The sequence below is a fragment of the Schistocerca serialis genome, chromosome 2 (assembly GCF_023864345.2).
Source record: "Schistocerca serialis cubense isolate TAMUIC-IGC-003099 chromosome 2, iqSchSeri2.2, whole genome shotgun sequence".
NCBI classification, from domain to species: Eukaryota; Metazoa; Arthropoda; class Insecta; order Orthoptera; family Acrididae; genus Schistocerca; species Schistocerca serialis.
Genome location: NC_064639.1, coordinates 75,214,887 through 75,235,119, shown reverse-complemented (window position 1 = coordinate 75,235,119; position 20,233 = coordinate 75,214,887).

Sequence of the window (20,233 nt, the reverse complement as noted above, 5' to 3'; positions counted from 1 at the left end):
AGAAGAGGTTGACATCATAGAAAGTGAGAGTGTCAGTCCTCTTTTCCTTAAGACGGCATTGTGCCTTTTGCATTAAATTCGGATGCAATTTCTGTGTTTCATCGTCAATAAGAAGGTCCGAGGGATACAGTAGACCTGAAGTGAAGCATCAGAATCTAAAACTGGACTCACAGGAGAGGTTCAAATCATAGAATGTGAGAGTGTCAGTCCTCTTGTACTTAAGTCGGGATTGTGAATTTTGTATTAAATTCGGATACAATTTCTGTGTTTCATCGTCAATAAGAAGGTCCCAGGTATACAGTAAACCTGAAGTGAAGCATCGGAATCTCAAACTGGACTCACAGGGGAGGTTCAATTCATAGAAAGTGAAAGTGTCAGTCCTCTTGTACTTAAGTCGGCATTGTGCCTTTTGTATTAAATTCGGATGCAATTGCTGTGTTTCATCGTCAATAAGAAGGTCCAAGGTATACAGGAAACCAGAAGTGAAGCATCAGAATCTAAAACTGGGCTCACAGGAGAGGTTCAAATCATAGAAAGTGAGAGTGTCAGTCCTCTTGTACTTAAATCGGCATTGTGCCTTTTGAATTTAATTCTGATGCAATTTCTGAGCTTCATCGTTAAAAAGAAGGTCCAACGGATACAAAAAACCTGAAGTAAAAAATCGGAATCTAAAACTGGACTCACAGGAGAGGTTCAAATCATAGAAAGTGAGAGTATCAGTCCTCTTGTACTTAAGTCGGAATTATGCCTTTTGTATTAAATTCGGATGCAATTTCTGTGTTTCATCGTCATTAAGAAGGTCCAAGGTATACAGTAAACCTGAAGTGAAGCATCGGAATGTAAAACTGGACTCACAGGGGGGTTCAATTCATAGAAAGTGAAAGTGTCAGTCCTCTTGTACTTAAGTCGGCATTGTGCCTTTTGTATTAAATTCGGATGCAATTGCTGTGTTTCATCGTCAATAAGAAGGTCCAAGGTGTACAGGAAACCAGAAATGAAGCATCGAAATCTAAATCTGGGCTCACAGGAGAGGTTCAAATCATAGAAAGTGAGAGTGTCAGTCCTGTTGTACTTAAGTTGGCATTGTGCCTTGTGTATTAAATTCGGATGCATATTCTGTGTTTCATCGTTAATAAGAACGTCCAAGGTGTACACGAAACCTGAAGTCAAGCATCGGAATCTAAAACTGGACTCACTGGAGAGGTTGAAATCTTAGAAAGTGAGAGTGTCAGTCCTCTTGTACTTAAGTCGGCATTGTGCCTTTTGTATTAAATTCGGATGCATATTCTTTGTTCCATCGTCAATAAGAAGGTCCAAGGTATACAGTAAACCTGAAGTGAAGCATCGGAATCTAAAACTGGACTCACAGGAGAGGTTCAAATCTTAGAAAGTGAGAGTGTCAGTCCTCTTGTACTTAAGTCGGCATTGTGCCTTTTGAATTTAATTCCGATGCAATTTCCGTGTTTCATCGTCAATAAGAACGTCCAAGGTATACACGAAACCTGAAGTCAAGCATCGGAATCTGAAACTGGACTCACAGGAGGTGTTCAAATCAAAGAAAGTGAGAGTGTCAGTCCTGTTGTACTTAAGTTTGCATTGTGCCTTGTGTATTAAATTCGGATGCAATTTCTGTGTTTCATCGTCAATAAGAACGTCCAAGGTGTACACGAAACCTGAAGTCAAGCATCGGAATCTAAAACTGGACTCACAGGAGCGGTTCAAATCATAGAAAGTGAGAGTGTCAGTCCTCTTGTACTTAAGTCGGCATTGTGCCTTTTGTATTAAATTCGGATGCAATTTCTGTGTTTCATCGTCAATAAGAAAGTCCAAGGGACACAGTAAACCTGAAGTGAATCATCGGAATCTAAAACTGGACTCACAGAAGAGGTTCAAATCATAGAAAGTTAGAGAGTCAGTCCTCTTGTACTTATGTCGGCATTGTGCCTTTTGAATTTAATTCGGATGCAATTTTTGTGTTTCATCGTCAATAAGATGGTCCAAGGTATACAGTAAACTTGGATTGAGATATCGGAATCAAAAACTGGACTCACAGGAGAGGTTCAAATCATAGAATGTGAGAGTGTCAGTCCTCTTGTACTTAAGTCGGCATTGTGAACTTTGTATTAAATTCGGATACAATTTCTGTGTTTCATCGTCAATAAGAAGGTCCAAGGGATACAGTAAACCTGACGTGAAGCATCGGAATCTAAAACTGGACTCACAGGAGAGGTTCAAATCATAGAAAGTGAGAGTGTCAGTCCTCTTACACTTAAGTCGGCATTGTGCCTTTTGTATTAAATTCGGATGCAATTTCTTTGTTTCATCGTCAATAAGAAGGTCCAAGGTATACAGTAAACCTGAAGTGAAGCATCGGAATCTAAAACTTTACTTACAGGGGAGTTTCAATTCATAGAAAGTGAAAGTGTCAGTCCTCTTGTACTTAAGTCGGCATTGTGCCTTTTGTATTAAATTCGGATGCGATTGCCGTGTTTCATCGTCAATAAGAAGGTCCAAGGTGTACAGGAAACCAGAAGTGAAGCATCGGAATCTAAAACTGGGCTCACAGCAGAGGTTCAAATCATTGAAAGTGGGAGTGTCTATCCTCTCGTACTTATGTCGGCATTATGCCTTTTGTATTAAATTCGGGTGCGATTTCTGTGTTTCATCGTCAATATGAGGGTCCAAGGGATACAGTAAACCTGAAGTGAAGCATCGGGATCTAAAACTGGACTCACAGGAGAGCTTCAAATCATAGAAAGTGTGTGTGTCACTCCTCTTGTACTTAAGTCGGCATTGTGCTTTTTGTATTAAATTCGGATACAATTTCTGTGTTTCATCGTCAATAAGAAGGTCCAAGGGATACAGTAAACCTGAAGTGAAGCATCGGAATCTAAAACTGGACTCACAGGAGAGGTTCAAATCATAGAAAGTGAGAGTGTCAGTCCTCTTGTAATTAAGTTGGCATTGTGCCGTTTGTATTAAATTCGGATGCAATTTCTGTGTTTCATCGTCAATAAGGAGGTCCAAGGTATACAGTAAACCTGAAGTGAAACATCGGAATCTAAAACTGGACTCACAGGGGAGGCTCAATTCATAGAAAGTGAAAGTGTCAGGCCTCTTGTACTTAAGTCGGCATTGTGCCTTTTGTATTTAATTCGGATGCAATTGCTGTGTTTCATCGTCAATAAGAAAGTCGAAGGGATACAGTAAACCTGAAGTGAATCATCGGAAACAAAAACTGGACTCACAGAAGAGGTTCAAATCATAGAATGTTAGAGAGTCAGTCCTCTTGTACTTATGTCGGCATTGTGCCTTTCGAATTTAATTCGGATGCAATTTCTGTGTTTCATCGTCAATAAGAAGGTCCAAGGTATACAGGAAACCTGAAGTGAAGCATTGGAATCTAAAACTCAACTCACAGGAGAGGTTGACATCATAGAAAGTGAGAGTGTCAGTCCTCTTTTCCTTAAGTCGGCATTGTGCCTTTTGTATTAAATTCGGATGCAATTTCTGTGTTTCATCGTCAATAAGAAGGTCCAAGGGATACAGTAGACCTGAAGTGAAGCATCAGAATCTAAAACTGGACTCACAGGAGAGGTTCAAATCATAGAATGTGAGAGTGTCAGTCTTCTTGTACTTAAGTCGGGATTGTGAAGTTTGTATTAAATTCGGATACAATTTCTGTGTTTCATCGTCAATAAGAAGGTCCAAGGTATACAGTAAACCTGAAGTGAAGCATCGGAATCTCAAACTGGACTCACAGGGGAGGTTCAATTCATAGAAAGTGAAAGTGTCAGTCCTCTTGTACTTAAGTCGGCATTGTGCCTTTTGTATTAAATTCGGATGCAATTGCTGTGTTTCATCGTCAATAAGAAGGTCCAAGGTATACAGGAAACCAGAAGTGATGCATCAGAATCTAAAACTGGGCTCACAGGAGAGGTTCAAATCATAGAAAGTGAGAGTGTCAGTCCTCTTGTACTTAAGTCGGCATTGTGCCTTTTGAATTTAATTCCGATGCAATTTCTGAGCTTCATCGTCAAAAAGAAGGTCCAACGGATACAAAAAACCTGAAGTAAAAAATCGGAATCTAAAACTGGACTCACAGGAGAGGTTCCAATCATAGAAAGTGAGAGTGTCAGTCCTCTTGTACTTAAGTCGGAATTATGCCTTTTGTAACAAAATTCGGATGCAATTTCTGTGTTTCATCGTCATTAAGAAGGTCCAAGGTATACAGTAAACCTGAAGTGAAGCATCGGAATGTAAAACTGGACTCACAGGGGAGGTTCAATTCATAGAAAGTGAAAGTGTCAGTCCTCTTGTACTTAAGTCGGCATTGTGCGTTTTGTATTAAATTCGGATGCAATTGCTGTGTTTCATCGTCAATAAGAAGGTCCAAGGTGTACAGGAAACCAGAAATGAAGCATCGAAATCTAAATCTGGGCTCACAGGAGAGGTTCAAATCATAGAAAGTGAGAGTGTCTATCATCTCGTACTTAAGTCGGCATTATGCCTTTTGTATTAAATGCGGATGCTATTTCTGTGTTTCATCATCAATAAGAGGGTCCAAGGGATACAGTAAACCTGAAGTGAAGCATCGGAATCTAAAACTGGACTCACAGGAGACGTTCAAATCATAGAAAGGTAGAGTGTCAGTCCTGTTGTACTTAAGTTGGCATTGTGCCTTGTGTATTAAATTCGGATGCATATTCTGTGTTTCATCGTTAATAAGAACGTCCAAGGTGTACACGAAACCTGAAGTCAAGCATCGGAATCTAAAACTGGACTCACAGGAGAGGTTCAAATCTTAGAAAGTGAGAGTGTCAGTCCTCTTGTACTTAAGTCGGCATTGTGCCATTTGTATTAAATTCGGATGCATATTCTTTGTTCCATCGTCAATAAGAAGGTCCAAGGTATACAGTAAACCTGAAGTGAAGCATCGGAATCTAAAACTGGACTTACAGGGGAGGTTCTATTCATAGAAAGTGAAAGTGTCAGTCCTCTTGTACTTCAGTCGGCATTGTGCCTTTTGTATTAAATTCGGATGCAATTGCCGTGTTTCATCGTCAATAAGAAGGTCCAAGGTATACAGGAAACCAGAAGTGAAGCATCGGAATCTAAAACTGGGCTCACAGCAGAGGTTCAAATCATAGAAAGTGGGAGTGTCTATTCTCTCGTACTTATGTCGGCATTATGCCTTTTGTATTAAATTCGGATGCGATATCTGTGTTTCATCGTCAATATGAGGGTCCAAGGGATACAGTAAACCTGAAGTGAAGCATCGGGATCTAAAATTGGACTCACAGGAGAGCTTCAAATCACAGAAAGTGTGTGTGTCACTCCTCTTGTACTTAAGTCGGCATTGTGCCTTTTGTATTAAATTCGGATACAATTTCTGTGTTTCATCGTCAATAAGAAGGTCCAAGGGATACAGTAAACCTGAAGTGAAGCATCGGAATTGAAAACTGGACTCACAGGAGAGGTTCAAATCATAGAAAGTGAGAGTGTCAGTCCTCTTGTACTTAAGTTGGCATTGTGCCGTTTGTATTAAATTCGGATGCAATTTCTGTGTTTCATCGTCAACAAGGAGGTCCAAGGTATACAGTAAACCTGAAGTGAAGCATCGGAATCTAAAACTGGACTCACAGGGGAGGCTCAATTCATAGAAAGTGAAAGTGTCAGGCCTCTTGTACTTAAGTCGGCATTGTGCCTTTTGTATTTAATTCGGATGCAATTGCTGTGTTTCATCGTCAACAAGAAAGTCCAAGGGATACAGCAAACCTGAAGTGAATCATCGGAAACAAAAACTGGACTCACAGAAGAGGTTCAAATCATAGAAAGTTAGAGAGTCAGTCCTCTTGTACTTATGTCGGCATTGTGCCTTTCGAATTTAATTCGGATGCAATTTATGTGTTTCATCGTCAATAAGTTGGTCCAAGGTATACAGGAAACCTGAAGTGAAGCATTGGAATCTAAAACTGGTCTCACAGGAGAGGTTGACATCATAAAAAGTGAGAGTGTCAGTCCTCTTTTTCTTAAGTCGGCATTGTGCCTTTTGTATTAAATTCGGATGCAATTTCTGTGTTTCATCGTCAATAAGAAGGTCCAAGGGATACAGTAGACCTGACGTGAAACATCAGAATCTAAAACTGGACTCACAGGAGAGGTTCAAATCGTAGAATGTGAGAGTGTCAGTCCTCTTGTACTTTAGTCGGGATTGTGAATTTTGTATTAAATTCGGATACAATTTCTGTGTTTCATCGTCAGTAAGAAGGTCCAAGGTATACAGTAATCCTGAAGTGAAGCATCGGAATCTCAAACTGGACTCACAGGGGAGGTTCAATTCATAGAAAGTGAAAGTGTCAGTCCTCTTGTACTTAAGTCGGCATTGTGCCTTTTGTATTAAATTCGGATGCAATTGCTGTGTTTCATCGTCAATAAGAAGGTCCAAGGTATACAGGAAACCAGAAGTGAAGCATCAGAATCTAAAACTGGGCTCACAGGAGTGGTTCAAATCATAGAAAGTGAGAGTGTCACTCCTCTTGTACTTAAGTCGGCATTGTGCCTTTTGAATTTAATTCCGATGCAATTTGTGAGCTTCATCGTCAAAAAGAAGGTCCAACGGATACAAAAAACCTGAAGTAAAAAATCTGAATCTAAAACTGGACTCACAGGTGAGGTTCAAATCATAGAAAGTGAGAGTGTCAGTCCTCTTGTACTTAAATCGGAATTATGCCTTTTGTATTACATTCGGATGCAATTTCTGTGTTTCATCGTCATTAAGAAGGTCCAAGGTATACAGTAAACCTGAAGTGAAGCATCGGAATCTAAAAGTGGACTCACAGGGGAGGTTCAATTCATAGAAAGTGAAAGTGTCAGTCCTCTTGTACTTAAGTCGGCATTGTGCATTTTGTATTAAATTCCGATGCAATTGCTGTGTTTCATCGTCAATAAGAAGGTCCAAGGTGTACAGGAAACCAGAAATGATGCATCGAAATCTAAATCTGGGCTCACAGGAGAGGGTCAAATCATAGAACGTGAGAGTGTCTATCCTCTCGTACTTAAGTCGGCATTATGCCTTTTGTATTAAATTCGGATGCGATTTCTGTGTTTCATCGTCAATAAGAGGGTCCAAGGGATACAGTAAACCTGAAGTGAAGCATCGGAATCTAAAACTGGACTCACAGGAGACGTTCAAATCATAGAAATGTAGAGTGTCAGTCCTCTTGTACTTAAGTCGGCATTGTGCCTTTTGAATTTAATTCCGATGCAATTTCTGTGTTTCATCGTCAATAAGAACGTCCAAGGTATACACGAAACCTGAAGTCAAGCATCGGAATCTGAAACTGGACTCACAGGACAGGTTCAAATCATAGGAAGTGAGAGTGTCAGTCCTCATGTACTTAAGTCGGCATTGTTCCTTTTGTATTAAATTCGGATGCAATTAATGTGTTTCATCGTCAATAAGAACGTACAAGGTGTACACGAAACCTGAAGTCAAGCATCAGAATCTAAAACTGGACTCACAGGATTGGTTCAAATCATAGGAAGTGAGAGTGTCAGTCCTCTTGTACTTAAGTCGGCATTGTGCTTTTTGTATTAAATTCGGATGCAATTTCTGTGTTTCACCGTCAATAAGAAAGTCCAAGGGATACAGCAAACCTGAAGTGAATCATCGGAATCTAAAACTGGACTCACAGGCGAGGTTCAAATCATAGAAAGTGAGAGTGTCAGTCCTCTTGTACTGAAGTCGGCATTGTGAATTTTGTATTAAATTCGGATACAATTTCTGTGTTTTATCGTCAATAAGAAGGTCCAAGGGATACAGTAAACCTGAAGTGAAGCATCGGAATCTAAAACTGGAGTCACAGGAGAGGTTCAAATCATAGAAAGTGAGAGTGTCAGTCCTCTTTTACTGAAGTCGGCATTGTGCCTTTTGTATTAAATTCGGATGCAATTTCTTTGTTTCATCGTCAATAAGAAGGTCCAAGGTATAGAGTAAACCTGAAGTGAAGCATCGGAATCTAAAACTGGACTTACAGGGGAGGTTCAATTCATAGAAAGTGAAAGTGTCAGTCCTCTTGTACTTAAGTCGGCATTGTGCCTTTTGTATTAAATTCGGATGCAATTGCCGTGTTTCATCGTCAATAAGAAGGTCCAAGGTATACAGGATACCAGAAGTGAAGCATCGGAATCTAAAACTGGGCTCACAGGAGAGGTTCAAATCATAGAAAGTGAGAGTTCCTATCCTCTCGTACTTATGTCGGCATTATGCCTTTTGTATTAAATTCGTGTGCGATTTCTGTGTTTCATCGTCAATATGAGGGTCCAAGGGATACAGTAAACCTGAAGTGAAGCATCGGGATCTAAAATTGGACTCACAGGAGAGCTTCAAATCAGAGAAAGTGAGTGTGTCACTCCTCTTGTACTTAAGTCGGCATTGTGCCTTTTGTATTAAAATCGGATACAATTTCTGTGTTTCATCGTTAATAAGAAGGTCCAAGGGATACAGTAAACCTGAAGTGAAGCATCGGAATCTAAAACTGGACTCACAGGAGAGGTTCAAATCATAGAAAGTGAGAGTGACAGTCCTCTTGTACTTAAGTCGGCATTGTGCCTTTTGAATTTAATTCCGATGCAATATTTGTGTTTCATCGTCAATAAGAACGTCCAAGGTATACAGTAAACCTGAAGTGAAGCATCGAAATCTAAAACTGGGCTCACAGGAGAGGTTCAAATCATAGAAAGTGAGAGTGTCTATCTTCTCGTACTTAAGTCGGCATTACGCCTTTTGTATTAAATTCGGTTGCGATTTCTGTGGTTCATCGTCAATAAGAGGGTCCAAGGGATACAGTAAACCTGAAGTGAAGCATCGGAATCTAAAACTGGACTCACAGGAGACGTTCAAATCATAGAAATGTAGAGTGTCAGTCCTCTTGAACTTAAGTCGGCATTGTGCCTTTTGAATTTAATTCCGATGCAATTTCTGTGTTTCATCGTCAATAAGAACGTCCAAGGTATACACGAAACCTGAAGTCAAGCATCGGAATCTGAAACTGGACACACAGGACAGGTTCAAATCATAGAAAGTGAGAGTGTCAGTCCTCATGTACTTAAGTCGGCATTGTGCCTTTTGTATTAAATTCGGATGCAATTAATGTGTTTCATCGTCAATAAGAACGTACAAGGTGTACACGAAACCTGAAGTCAAGCATCGGAATCTAAAACTGGACTCACAGGAGAGGTTCAAATCATAGGAAGTGAGAGTGTCAGTCCTCTTGTACTTAAGTCGGCATTGTGCTTTTTGTATTACATTCGGATGCAATTTCTGTGTTTCACCGTCAATAAGAAAGTCCAAGGGATACAGCAAACCTGAAGTGAATCATCGGAATCTAAAACTGGATTCACAGAAGAGGTTCAAATCATGGAAAGTTAGAGAGTCAGTCCTCTTGTACTTTTGTCGGCATTGTGCCCTTTGAATTTAATTCGGATGCAATTTCTGTGTTTCATCGTCAATAAGAAGGTCCAAGATATACAGTAAACCTGAAGTGAGGCATCGGAATCTAAAACTGGACTCACAGGCGAGGTTCAAATCATAGAAAGTGAGAGTGTCAGTCCTCTTGTACTGAAGTCGGCATTGTGAATTTTGTATTAAATTCGGATACAATTTCTGTGTTTCATCGTCAATAAGAAGGTCCAAGGGATACAGTAAACCTGAAGTGAAGCATCGGAATCTAAAACTGGAGTCACAGGAGAGGTTCAAATCATAGAAAGTGAGAGTGTCAGTCCTCTTTTACTGAAGTCGGCATTGTGCCTTTTGTATTAAATTCGGATGCAATTTCTTTGTTTCATCGTCAATAAGAAGGTCCAAGGTATACAGTAAACCTGAAGTGAAGCATCGGAATCTAAAACTGGACTTACAGGGGAGGTTCAATTCATAGAAAGTGAAAGTGTCAGTCCTCTTGTACTTAAGTCGGCATTGTGCCTTTTGTATTAAATTCGGATGCAATTGCCATGTTTCATCGTCAATAAGAAGGTCCAAGGTATACAGGAAACCAGAAGTGAAGCATCGGAATCTAAAACTGGGCTCACAGGAGAGGTTCAATTCATAGAAAGTGAGAGTTCCTATCCTCTCTTACTTATGTCGGCATTATGCCTTTTGTATTAAATTCGTGTGCGATTTCTGTGTTTCATCGTCAATATGAGGGTCCAAGGGATACAGTAAACCTGAAGTGAAGCATCGGGATCTAAAATTGGACTCACAGGAGAGCTTCAAATCACAGAAAGTGTGTGTGTCATTCCTCTTGTACTTAAGTCGGCATTGTGCCTTTTGTATTAAATTCGGATACAATTTCTGTGTTTCATCGTCAATAAGAAGGTCCAAGGGATACAGTAAACCTGAAGTGAAGCATCGGAATCTAAAACTGGACTCACAGGAGAGGTTCAAATCATAGAAAGTGAGAGTGACAGTCCTCTTGTACTTAAGTTGGCATTGTGCCGTTTGTATTAAATTCGGATGCAATTTCTGTGTTTCATCGTCAATAAGGAGGTCCAAGGTATACAGTAAACCTGAAGTGAAGCATCGGAATCTAAAACTGGACTCACAGGGGAGGCTCAATTCATAGAAAGTGAAAGTGTCAGGCCTCTTGTACTTAAGTCGGCATTGTGCCTTTTGTATTATATTCGGATGCAATTTCTGTGTTTCATCGTCAATAAGAAGGTCCAAGGGATACAGTAGACCTGAAGTGAAGCATCAGAATCTAAAACTGGACTCACAGGAGAGGTTCAAATCATAGAATGTGAGAGTGTCAGTCCTCTTGTACTTAAGTCGGCATTGTGAATTTTGTATTAAATTCGGATACAATTTCTGTATTTCATCGTCAATAAGAAGGTCCAAGGTATACAGTAAACCTGAAGTGAAGCATCGGAATCTAAAACTGGACTCACAGGAGAGGTTCAAATCAAAGAAAGTGAGAGTGTCAGTCTTCTTGTACATAAGTCGGCATTGTGCCTTTTGAATTTAATTCCGATGCAATATCTGAGCTTCATCGTCAAAAAGAAGGTCCAACGGATACAAAAAACCTGAAGTAAAAAATCGGAATCTAAAACTGGACTCACAGGAGAGGTTCAAATCATTGAAAGTGAGAGTGTCAGTCCTCTTGTACTTAAGTCGGAATTATGCCTTTTGTATTAAATTCGAATGCAATTTCTGTGTTTCATCGTCATTAAGAGGGTCCAAGGTATACAGTAAACCTGAAGTGAAGCATCGGAATCTAAAACTGGACTCACAGGGGAGGTTCAATTCATAGAAAGTGAAAGTGTCAGTGCTCTTGTACTTAAGTCGGCATTGTGCCTTTTGTATTAAATTCGGATGCAATTGCTGTGTTTCATCGTCAATAAGAAGGTCCAAGGTGTACAGGAAACCAGAAATGAAGCATCGAAATCTAAATCTGGGCTCACAGGAGAGGTTCAAATCATAGAAAGTGAGAGTGTCTATCCTCTCGAACTTAAGTCGGCATTATGCCTTTTGTATTAAATTCGGATGCGATTTCTGTGTTTCATCGTCAATAAGAGGGTCCAAGGGATACAGTAAACATGAAGTGAAGCATCGGAATCTAAAACTGGACTCAAAGGAGACGTTCAAATCATAGAAAGGTAGAGTGTCAGTCCTCTTGTACTTAAGTCGGCATTGTGCCTTTTGAATTTAATTCCGATGCAATATTTGTGTTTCATCGTCAATAAGAGCGTCCAAGGTATACAGTAAACCTGAAGTGAAGCATCGAAATCTAAAACTGGGCTCACAGGAGAGGTTCAAATCATAGAAAGTGAGAGTGTCTATCTTCTCGTACTTAAGTCGGCATTATGCCATTTGTATTAAATTCGGATGCGATTTCTGTGTTTCATCGTCAATAAGAGGGTCCAAGGGATACAGTAAACCTGAAGTGAAGCATCGGAATCTAAAACTGGACTCACAGGAGACGTTCAAATCATAGAAAGCTAGAGTGTCAGTCCTCTTGTACTTAAGTCGGCATTGTGCCTTTTGAATTTAATTCCGATGCAATTTCTGTGTTTCATCGTCAATAAGAACGTCCAAGGTATACACGAAACCTGAAGTCAAGCATCGGAATCTGAAACTGGACTCACAGGACAGGTTCAAATCATAGAATGTGAGAGTGTCAGTCCTCTTGTACTTAAGTCGGCATTGTGCCTTTTGTATTAAATTCGGATGCAATTAATGTGTTTCATCGTCAATAAGAACGTAAAAGGTGTACACGAAACCTGAAGTCAAGCATCTGAATCTAAAACTGGTCTCACAGGAGAGGTTCAAATCATAGAAAGTGAGAGTGTCAGTCCTCTTGTACTTAAGTCGGCATTGTGCTTTTTGTATTAAATTCGGATGCAATTTCTGTGTTTCACCGTCAATAAGAAAGTCCAAGGGATACAGTAAACCTGAAGTGAATCATCGGAATCTAAAACTGGATTCACAGAAGAGGTTCAAATCATGAAAAGTTAGAGAGTCATTCCTCTTGTACTTTTGTCGGCATTGTGCCCTTTGAATTTAATTCGGATGCAATTTCTGTGTTTCATCGTCAATAAGAAGATCCAAGGTATACAGTAAACCTGAAGTGAGGCATCGGAATCTAAAACTGGACTCACAGGAGAGGTTCAAATCATAGAAAGTGAGATTGTCAGTCCTCTTGTACATAAGTCGGCATTGTGAATTTTGTTTTAAATTCGGATACAGTTTCTGTGTTTCATCGTCAATAAGAAGGTCGAAGGTATACAGTAAACCTGAAGTGACGCATCGGAATCTAAAACTGGTCTCACAGGAGAGGTTCAAATCATAGAAAGGTAGAGTGTCAGTCCTTATGAACTTAAGTCGGCATTGTGCCTTTTGAATTTAATTCCAATGCAATTTCTGAGCTTCAACGTCAAAAAGAAGGTCCAACGGATACAGTAAACCTGAAGTGAAAAATCGGAATCTAAAATTGGACTCACAGGAGAGGTTCATATCATAGAAACTGAGAGTGTCAGTCTTCTTGTACTTAAGTCGGCATTGTGATTTTTGTATTAAATTCGGATGCAATATCTGTGTTTCATCGTCTTTAAGAAGGTCCAAGGTATACAGGAAACCAGATGTGAAGCATCGGAATCTAAAACTGGGCTCACAGGAGAGGTTAAAATCATAGAAAGTGAGAGTGTCTATCCTCTCGTACTTAAGTCGGCATTATGCCTTTTGTATTAAATTCGGATTCGATTTCTGTGTTTCATCGTCAATAAGAGGGTCCAAGGGATACATTAAACCTGAAGTGAAGCATCGGAACCTAAAACTGGACTCACAGGAGAGTTTCAAATCATAGAAAGGTAGAGTGTCAGTCCTCTTGTACTTAAGTCGGCATTGTGCCTTTAAAATTTAATTCCGATGCAATTTCTGTGTTTCATCGTCAATAACAACGTCCAAGGTATACACGAAACCTGAAGTCAAGCATCGGAATCTGAAACTGGACTCACAGGGGGTGTTCAAATCATAGAAAGTGAGAGTGTCAGCCCTCTTGTACTTAAGTCGGCATTGTGCCTTTTGTATTAAATTCGGATGCAATTTCTGTGTTTCATCGTCAATAAGAACGTCCAAGGTGTACACGAAACTTAAAGTCAATCATCGGAATCTAAAACTGGACTCACAGGAGTGGTTCAAATCATAGAAAGTGCGAGTGTCAGTCCTCTTGTACTTAAGTCGGCATTGTGCCTTTTGTATTAAATTCGGATGCTATTTCTGTGTTTCATCGTCAATAAGAAAGACCAAGGGATACAATAAACCTGAAGTGAATCATCGGAATCTAAAACTGGACTCACAGAATAGGTTCAAATCATAGAAAGTTAGAGAGTCAGTCCTCTTGTACTTATGTCGGCATTGTGCCCTTTGAATTTAATTCGGATGCAATTACTGTGTTTTATCATCAATAAGAAAGTCCAAGGGATACAATAAACCTGAAGTGAAGCAACGGAATCTAAAACTGGACTCACAGGAGAGGTTCAAATCATAGAAAGTGGGAGTGTCAGTCCTCTTGTACTTAAGTTGGCATTGTGCCTTTTGTATTAAATTCGGATGCAATTTCTGTGTTTCATCGATAAAAAGAAGGTCCAAGGGATACAGTAAACCTGAAGTGAAGCATCGGAATCTAAAACTGGACTCACAGGAGAGGTTCAAAACATAGAAAGGTAGAGTGTTAGTCCTCTTGTACTTAAGTCGGCACTGTGCCTTTTGAATTTAATTCCGAATCAATTTCTGTGCTTCATCGTCAAAAAGAAGGTCCAACGGATACAGCAAATCTGATGTGAAAAATCTGAATCTAAGACTGGACTCACAGGAGAGGTTCAAACCATAGAAAGTGAGGGTGTCTGTCCTCTTGTACTTAAGTCGGCATTGTGACTTTTGTATTAAATTCGGATGCAATTTCTGTGTTTCCTCGTCAATATGAAGGTCCAAGGCATACAGTAAACCGGAAGTGAAGCATCGGAATCTAAAACTGGACTCACAGGAGAGGTTCAAATCATAAAAAGTTAGAGTGTCAGTCCACTTGTACTTAAGACGGCATTGTGCCTTTTGAATTTTTATTCCGATGCAATTACTGTGTTTCATCATCATTAAGAGGTTCCAAGGTATACAGTAAACCTGTAGTGAAGCATCGGAATCTAAAACTGGACCCACAGGAGAGTTTCAAATCATAGAAAGTTAAAGTGACAGTCCTCTTGTACTTAAATCGACATTGTGCATTTTGTATTAAATTCCGATGCAATTTCTGTGTTTCATCGTCAATAAGAAGGTTCAAGGGATACAGTAAACCTGAAGTGAAGCATCGGAATCTAAACCTGGACCCACAGGAGAGGTTCAAATCATAGAAAGTGAGAGTGTCAGTCCTCTAGTACTTAAGTCGGCATTGTGCCTTTTGAATTAAATTCGGATGCAATTTCTGTGCTTCATCGTCAATAAGAAGGTCCAAGGGATACAGTAATCCTGAAGTGACGCATCGGAAACTAAAACTGGACTCACTGGAAAGGTTGAAATCATGAAAGTTTGAGTGTCAGTCCTCTTGTACTTAAGTCGGCATTGTGCTTTTGTATTAAATTCGGATGCAATTTCTGTGTATTATAGTCAATAAGAAGGTCCAAGGTATACAGGAAACCTGAAGTGAAGCATCGGAATCTGAAACTGGACTCACAGGAGTGCTTCAAATCATAGAAAGTGAAAGTGTCAGTCCTCTTGTACTTAAGTCGGCATTTTGCCTTTTGTATCAAATTCGGATGCAATATCTGTGTTTCAGGTTCAATAAGAAGGTCCAAGGGATACAGTAAACCTGAAGTGATGCATCGGAATCTAAAACTGGGCTCACAGGAGAGGTTCAAATCATAGAAAGTTAGAGTGTCGGTCCTCTTGTACTTAAGTCGGCATTGTGACATTTGAATTTATTTCGGATGCAATTTCTTTGTTTCATCGTCAATAGGAAGGTCCAAGGTACACAGGAAACCTGAAGTGAAGCTTCTGAATCTAAAACTGGACTCACAGGAGAGGTTCAAATCATAGAAAGTAAGAGTGTCAGTCCTCTTGTACTTAAGTCGGCATTGTGGCTTTTGTATTAAAATCGGATGCAATTTCTGTGTTTCATCGTCATTAAGAAGGTCCAAGGTATACAGGAAACTGGAAGTGAAGCATCGGAATCTAAAACTGGACTCACAGGAGAGGTTCAAATCGTAGAAATTTAGAGTGTCAGTCCTCTTGTACTTAAGTCAGCATTGTGCCTTTTGTATTAAATTCGGATGCAATTTCTGTGTTTCATCGTCAACAAGAAGGTCCAAGGGATACAGTAAACCTGAAGTGAATCATTGAACTCTAAAACTGGACTCCCAGGAGAGGTTCAAATCATAGAAAGTTAGAGTCTCAGTCCTCTTCTACTTAAGTCGGCATTGTGCCTTTTGAATTGAATTCCGATGCAATTTCTGTGTTTCATCGGCAATATGAAAGTCCAAGGTATACAGTAAACCTGAAGTGAATCATCGGATTTTAAAACTGGACTCACAGGACAGGTTCAAATCATAGACAATTAGAGCGTCAGTCATCTTGTACATAAGTCGGCATTGTGCCTTTTCGATATCATTCCGATGCAATTTCTGTGCTTCATCGTCAATAAGAAGGTTCATGGTATACAGTAAACCTGAAGTGTAGCATCGGAATCTAAAACTGGACTCAAAGGAGAGGTTCAAATCATAGAAAGTTAGAGTGTCAGTCCTCTTGTACTGAAGTCGGCATTGTGCCTTATGAATTTAATTCCGATGCACTTTCTGTGTTTCATCGTCAATAAGAAGGTCCAAGGTACACAGTAAACTTTAAGTGATGCATCGGAAACTAAAACTGGTCTCACAGGAGAGATTCAAATCATAGAAAGTTAGAGTGTCAGTCATCTTGTACTTAAGTCGGCATTGTGCCTTATGTATTAAATTCGGATGCAATTTCTGTGTTTATCATCAATAAGATGGTCCAAGGGATACAGTAAACCTGAAGTGAAGCATCGGAATCTAAGACTGGGCTCACAGGAGAGGTTCAAATCATGGAAAGTTAGAGTGTCAGTCCTCTTGTACTTAAGTCGGCATTGTGATTTTTGTATTAAATTCCGATTCAATTTCTGTGTTTCATCGTAAATAAGAAGGTCCAAGGGATACAGTAAACCTCAAGTGAGGCATCGGAATCTAAATCTGGACTCACAGGAGAGGTTCAAATCATGGAATGTTAGAGTCTCAGTCCTCTCCTACTTAAGTCGGCATTGTGCCTTTTGAATTGAATTCCGATGCAATTTCTGTGTTTCATCGGCAATACGAAGGTCCAAAGTATACAGTGAACCTGAAGTGAAGCATCGGAATCTAAAACTAGACTCACAGGAGAGGTTCAAATCATAGGAAGTTAGAGTGACAGTCCTCTTGTACTTAGGCCGGCATTGTGACTTTTGTATTAAATTCGGATGCAATTTCTGAGTTTCATCATCAATAAGAAGGTCCAAGGGATACAGTAAACCTGAACTGAAGCATCGGAATCTAAAACTGGGCTAACAGGAGAGGTTTAAATCATAGAAAGTTAGAGTGTCAGTCCTCTTGTACTTAAGTCGGCATTGTGCCCTTTGTATTAATTTCGGATGCAATATCTGTGATTCATCGTCAATAAGAAGGTCCAAGGGATACAGTAAACCTGAAGTGAAGCATCGGAATCCGAAACTGGACTCACAGGAGAGGTTCAAATCATAGAAAGTTAGGGTGTCAGTCCTCTTGTACTTAAGTCGTCATTGTGCCGTTTGTATTAAATTCGGATGCAATTTCTGAGTTTCATCATCAATAAGAAGGTCCAAGGGATACAGTAAACCTGAAGTGAAGCATCGGAATCTAAAACTGGACTCACAGGAGAGGTTCAAATCATAGAAAGTTAGGGTCTCAGTCCTCTTGTACTTAAGTCGGCATTGTGCCGTTTGTATTAAATTCGGATGCAATATCTGTGTGTCATCATCAATAAGAAGGTCCAAGGGATACAGTTAACCTGAAGTGAAGCATCGGAATCTAAAACTGGGCTAACTGGAGAGGTTCAAATCATAGAAATTTAGAGTGTCAGTCCTCTTGTACTTAAGTCGGCATTGTGCCTTTTGAATTTAATTCGGATGCAATTTCTGTGTCTCATCGTCAATAAGAAGGTCCAAGGTATACAGGAAACCTGAAGTGAAGCATCGGAATCTAAAACTGGACTCACAGGAGAGGTTCAAATCAAAGAAAGTGAGAGTGTCAGTCCTCTTCTACTTAAGTCGGCATTGTGCCTTTTGTATTATATTCGGATGCAGTTTCTTTGTTTCATTGTCAATAAAAAGGTCCAAGGTATACAGGAAACCGGAAGTGAAGCATCGGAATCCAAAACTAGACTCACAGGAGAGGTTCAAATCATAGAAAGTGAGAGTGTCTGTCCTCTTGTACTTAAGTCGGCATTGTGCCTTTTGTATTTAATTCGGATGCAATTTCTGTGTTTCATCGTCAATATGAAGGTCGAAGGGATACAGTAAACCTGAAGTGAGGCATCGGAATCTAAAACTGGACTCAGAGGAGAGGTTCAAATCATAGAAAGATAGAATGTCAGTCTTCTTGTACTTAAGTCGGCATTGTGCCCTTTGAATTAAATTCGCATGCAATTTCTGTGTTTCATCATCAATAAGATGGTACAAGGGATACACTAAACCTGAAGTGAAGGATCGGAATCTAAAACTGGACTCACCGGAGAGGTTCAAATCATAGAAAGTTAGAGCGTCAGTCCTCTTGTACTGAAGTCGGCATTGTGCCTTTTGAATTTAATTCCGATGCAATTTCTGTTTTTCATCGTCAATAAGAAGGTCCAAGGTATACAGTAAACCTGAAGTGAAGCATCGGATTCTAAAACTGGACTTACAGGAGAGATTCAAATCATAGAAAATTAGAGTGTCAGTCCTCTTGTACTAAAGTCGCCATTGTACTTTTGTATTAAATTCGGATGTAATTTCTGTGTTTCATCGTCAATAAGAAGGTCCAAGGGATACAGTAAACCTGAAATGAATCATCGGATTCTAAAACTGGACTCACAGGACCGGTTCAAATCATAGAAAATTATAGCGTCAGTCATCTTGTACTTAAGTCGGCATTGTGCCTTTTGTATTTAATTCGGATGCAATTTCTGTGTTTCATCGTCAATAAGAAGGTCCAAGGTATACAGTAAACTTGAAGTGAAGCATCGGTATCTAAATCTGGACTCACAGGAGAGATTCAAATCATAGAAGGTTAGAGTGACAGTCCTTTTGTACTTAAGTCGTCATTGTGTCTTTTGTATTAAATTCGGATAAAATTTCTGTGTTTCATCGTCAATAAGAAGGTCCAAGGGATACAGTGAACCTGAAGTGAAGCATCGGAATCTAAAACTAAACTCACAGGAGAGGTTCAAATCCTAGAAAGTTAGAGTGTCAGTCCTCTTCTACTTAAGTCGGCATTGTGCCTTTTGAATTGAATTCTGATGCAATTTCTGTGTTTCGTCGCAAACAAGAATTTCCAAGGTATACAGTGAACCTGAAGTGAAGCATCGGAATCTAAAACTAGACTCACAGGAGAGGTTCAAATCATAGAATGTTAGAGTGTCAGTCCTCTTGTACTTAAGTCGGCATTGTGCCTTTTGTATTATTTTCGGATGCAGTTTCTTTGTTTCATTGTCAATAAAAAGGTCCAAGGTATACAGGAAACCGGAAGTGAAGCATCGGAATCTAAAACTGGACTCACTGGAGTGGTTCAAATCATAGTAAGTGAGAGTGTCTGTCCTCTTGTACTTAAGTCGGCATTGTGCCTTTTGTATTTAATTCGGATGCAATTTCTGTGTTTCATCGTCAATATGAAGGTCCAAGGTATACAGTAAACCTGAAGTGAGGCATCGGAATCTAAAACTGGACTCGCAGGAGAGGTTCAAATCATAGAAAGATAGAGTGTCAGTCTCCTTGTACTTAAGTCGGCATTGTGCCCTTTGTATTAAATTCGCATGCAATTTCTGTGTTTCATCATCAATAAGAAGGTACAAGGGATACAGTAAACCTGAAGTGAAGCGTCGGAATCTAAAAATGGACTCACCGGAGAGGTTCAAATCATAAAAAGTTAGAAAGTCAGTCCTCTTGTACTTTAGTCGGCCTTGTGCCTTTTGAATTTAATTGCGATGCAATTTTTGTGTTTCATCGTCAATAAGATGGTCCAAGGGATACAGTAAACCTGAAGTGAAGCATCGGAATCTAAAACTGGATTCAAAGGAGAGGTTCAGATCATAGAAATTTAGAAAGTCAGTCCTCTTGAACTGAAGTCGGAATTGTGCCTTTTGAATGTAATTCCGATGCTATTTCTGTGTTTCATCGTCAATAAGAAGGTCCAAGGTATACAGTAAACTTGAAGTGAAGCATCGGTATCTAAAACTTGACTCACAGGAGAGATTCAAAGCATAGAAAGTTAGAGTGTCAGTCCTTTTGTACTTAAGTCGTCATTGAGTCTTTTGTATTAAATTAGGATGAAATTTCTGTGTTTCATCGTCAATAAGAAGGTCCAAGGGATACAGCGAACCTGAAGTGAAGCATCGGAATCTAAAACTAAACTCACAGGAGAGGTTCAAATCCTAGAAAGTTAGATTGTCAGTCCTCTTCTACTTAAGTCGGCA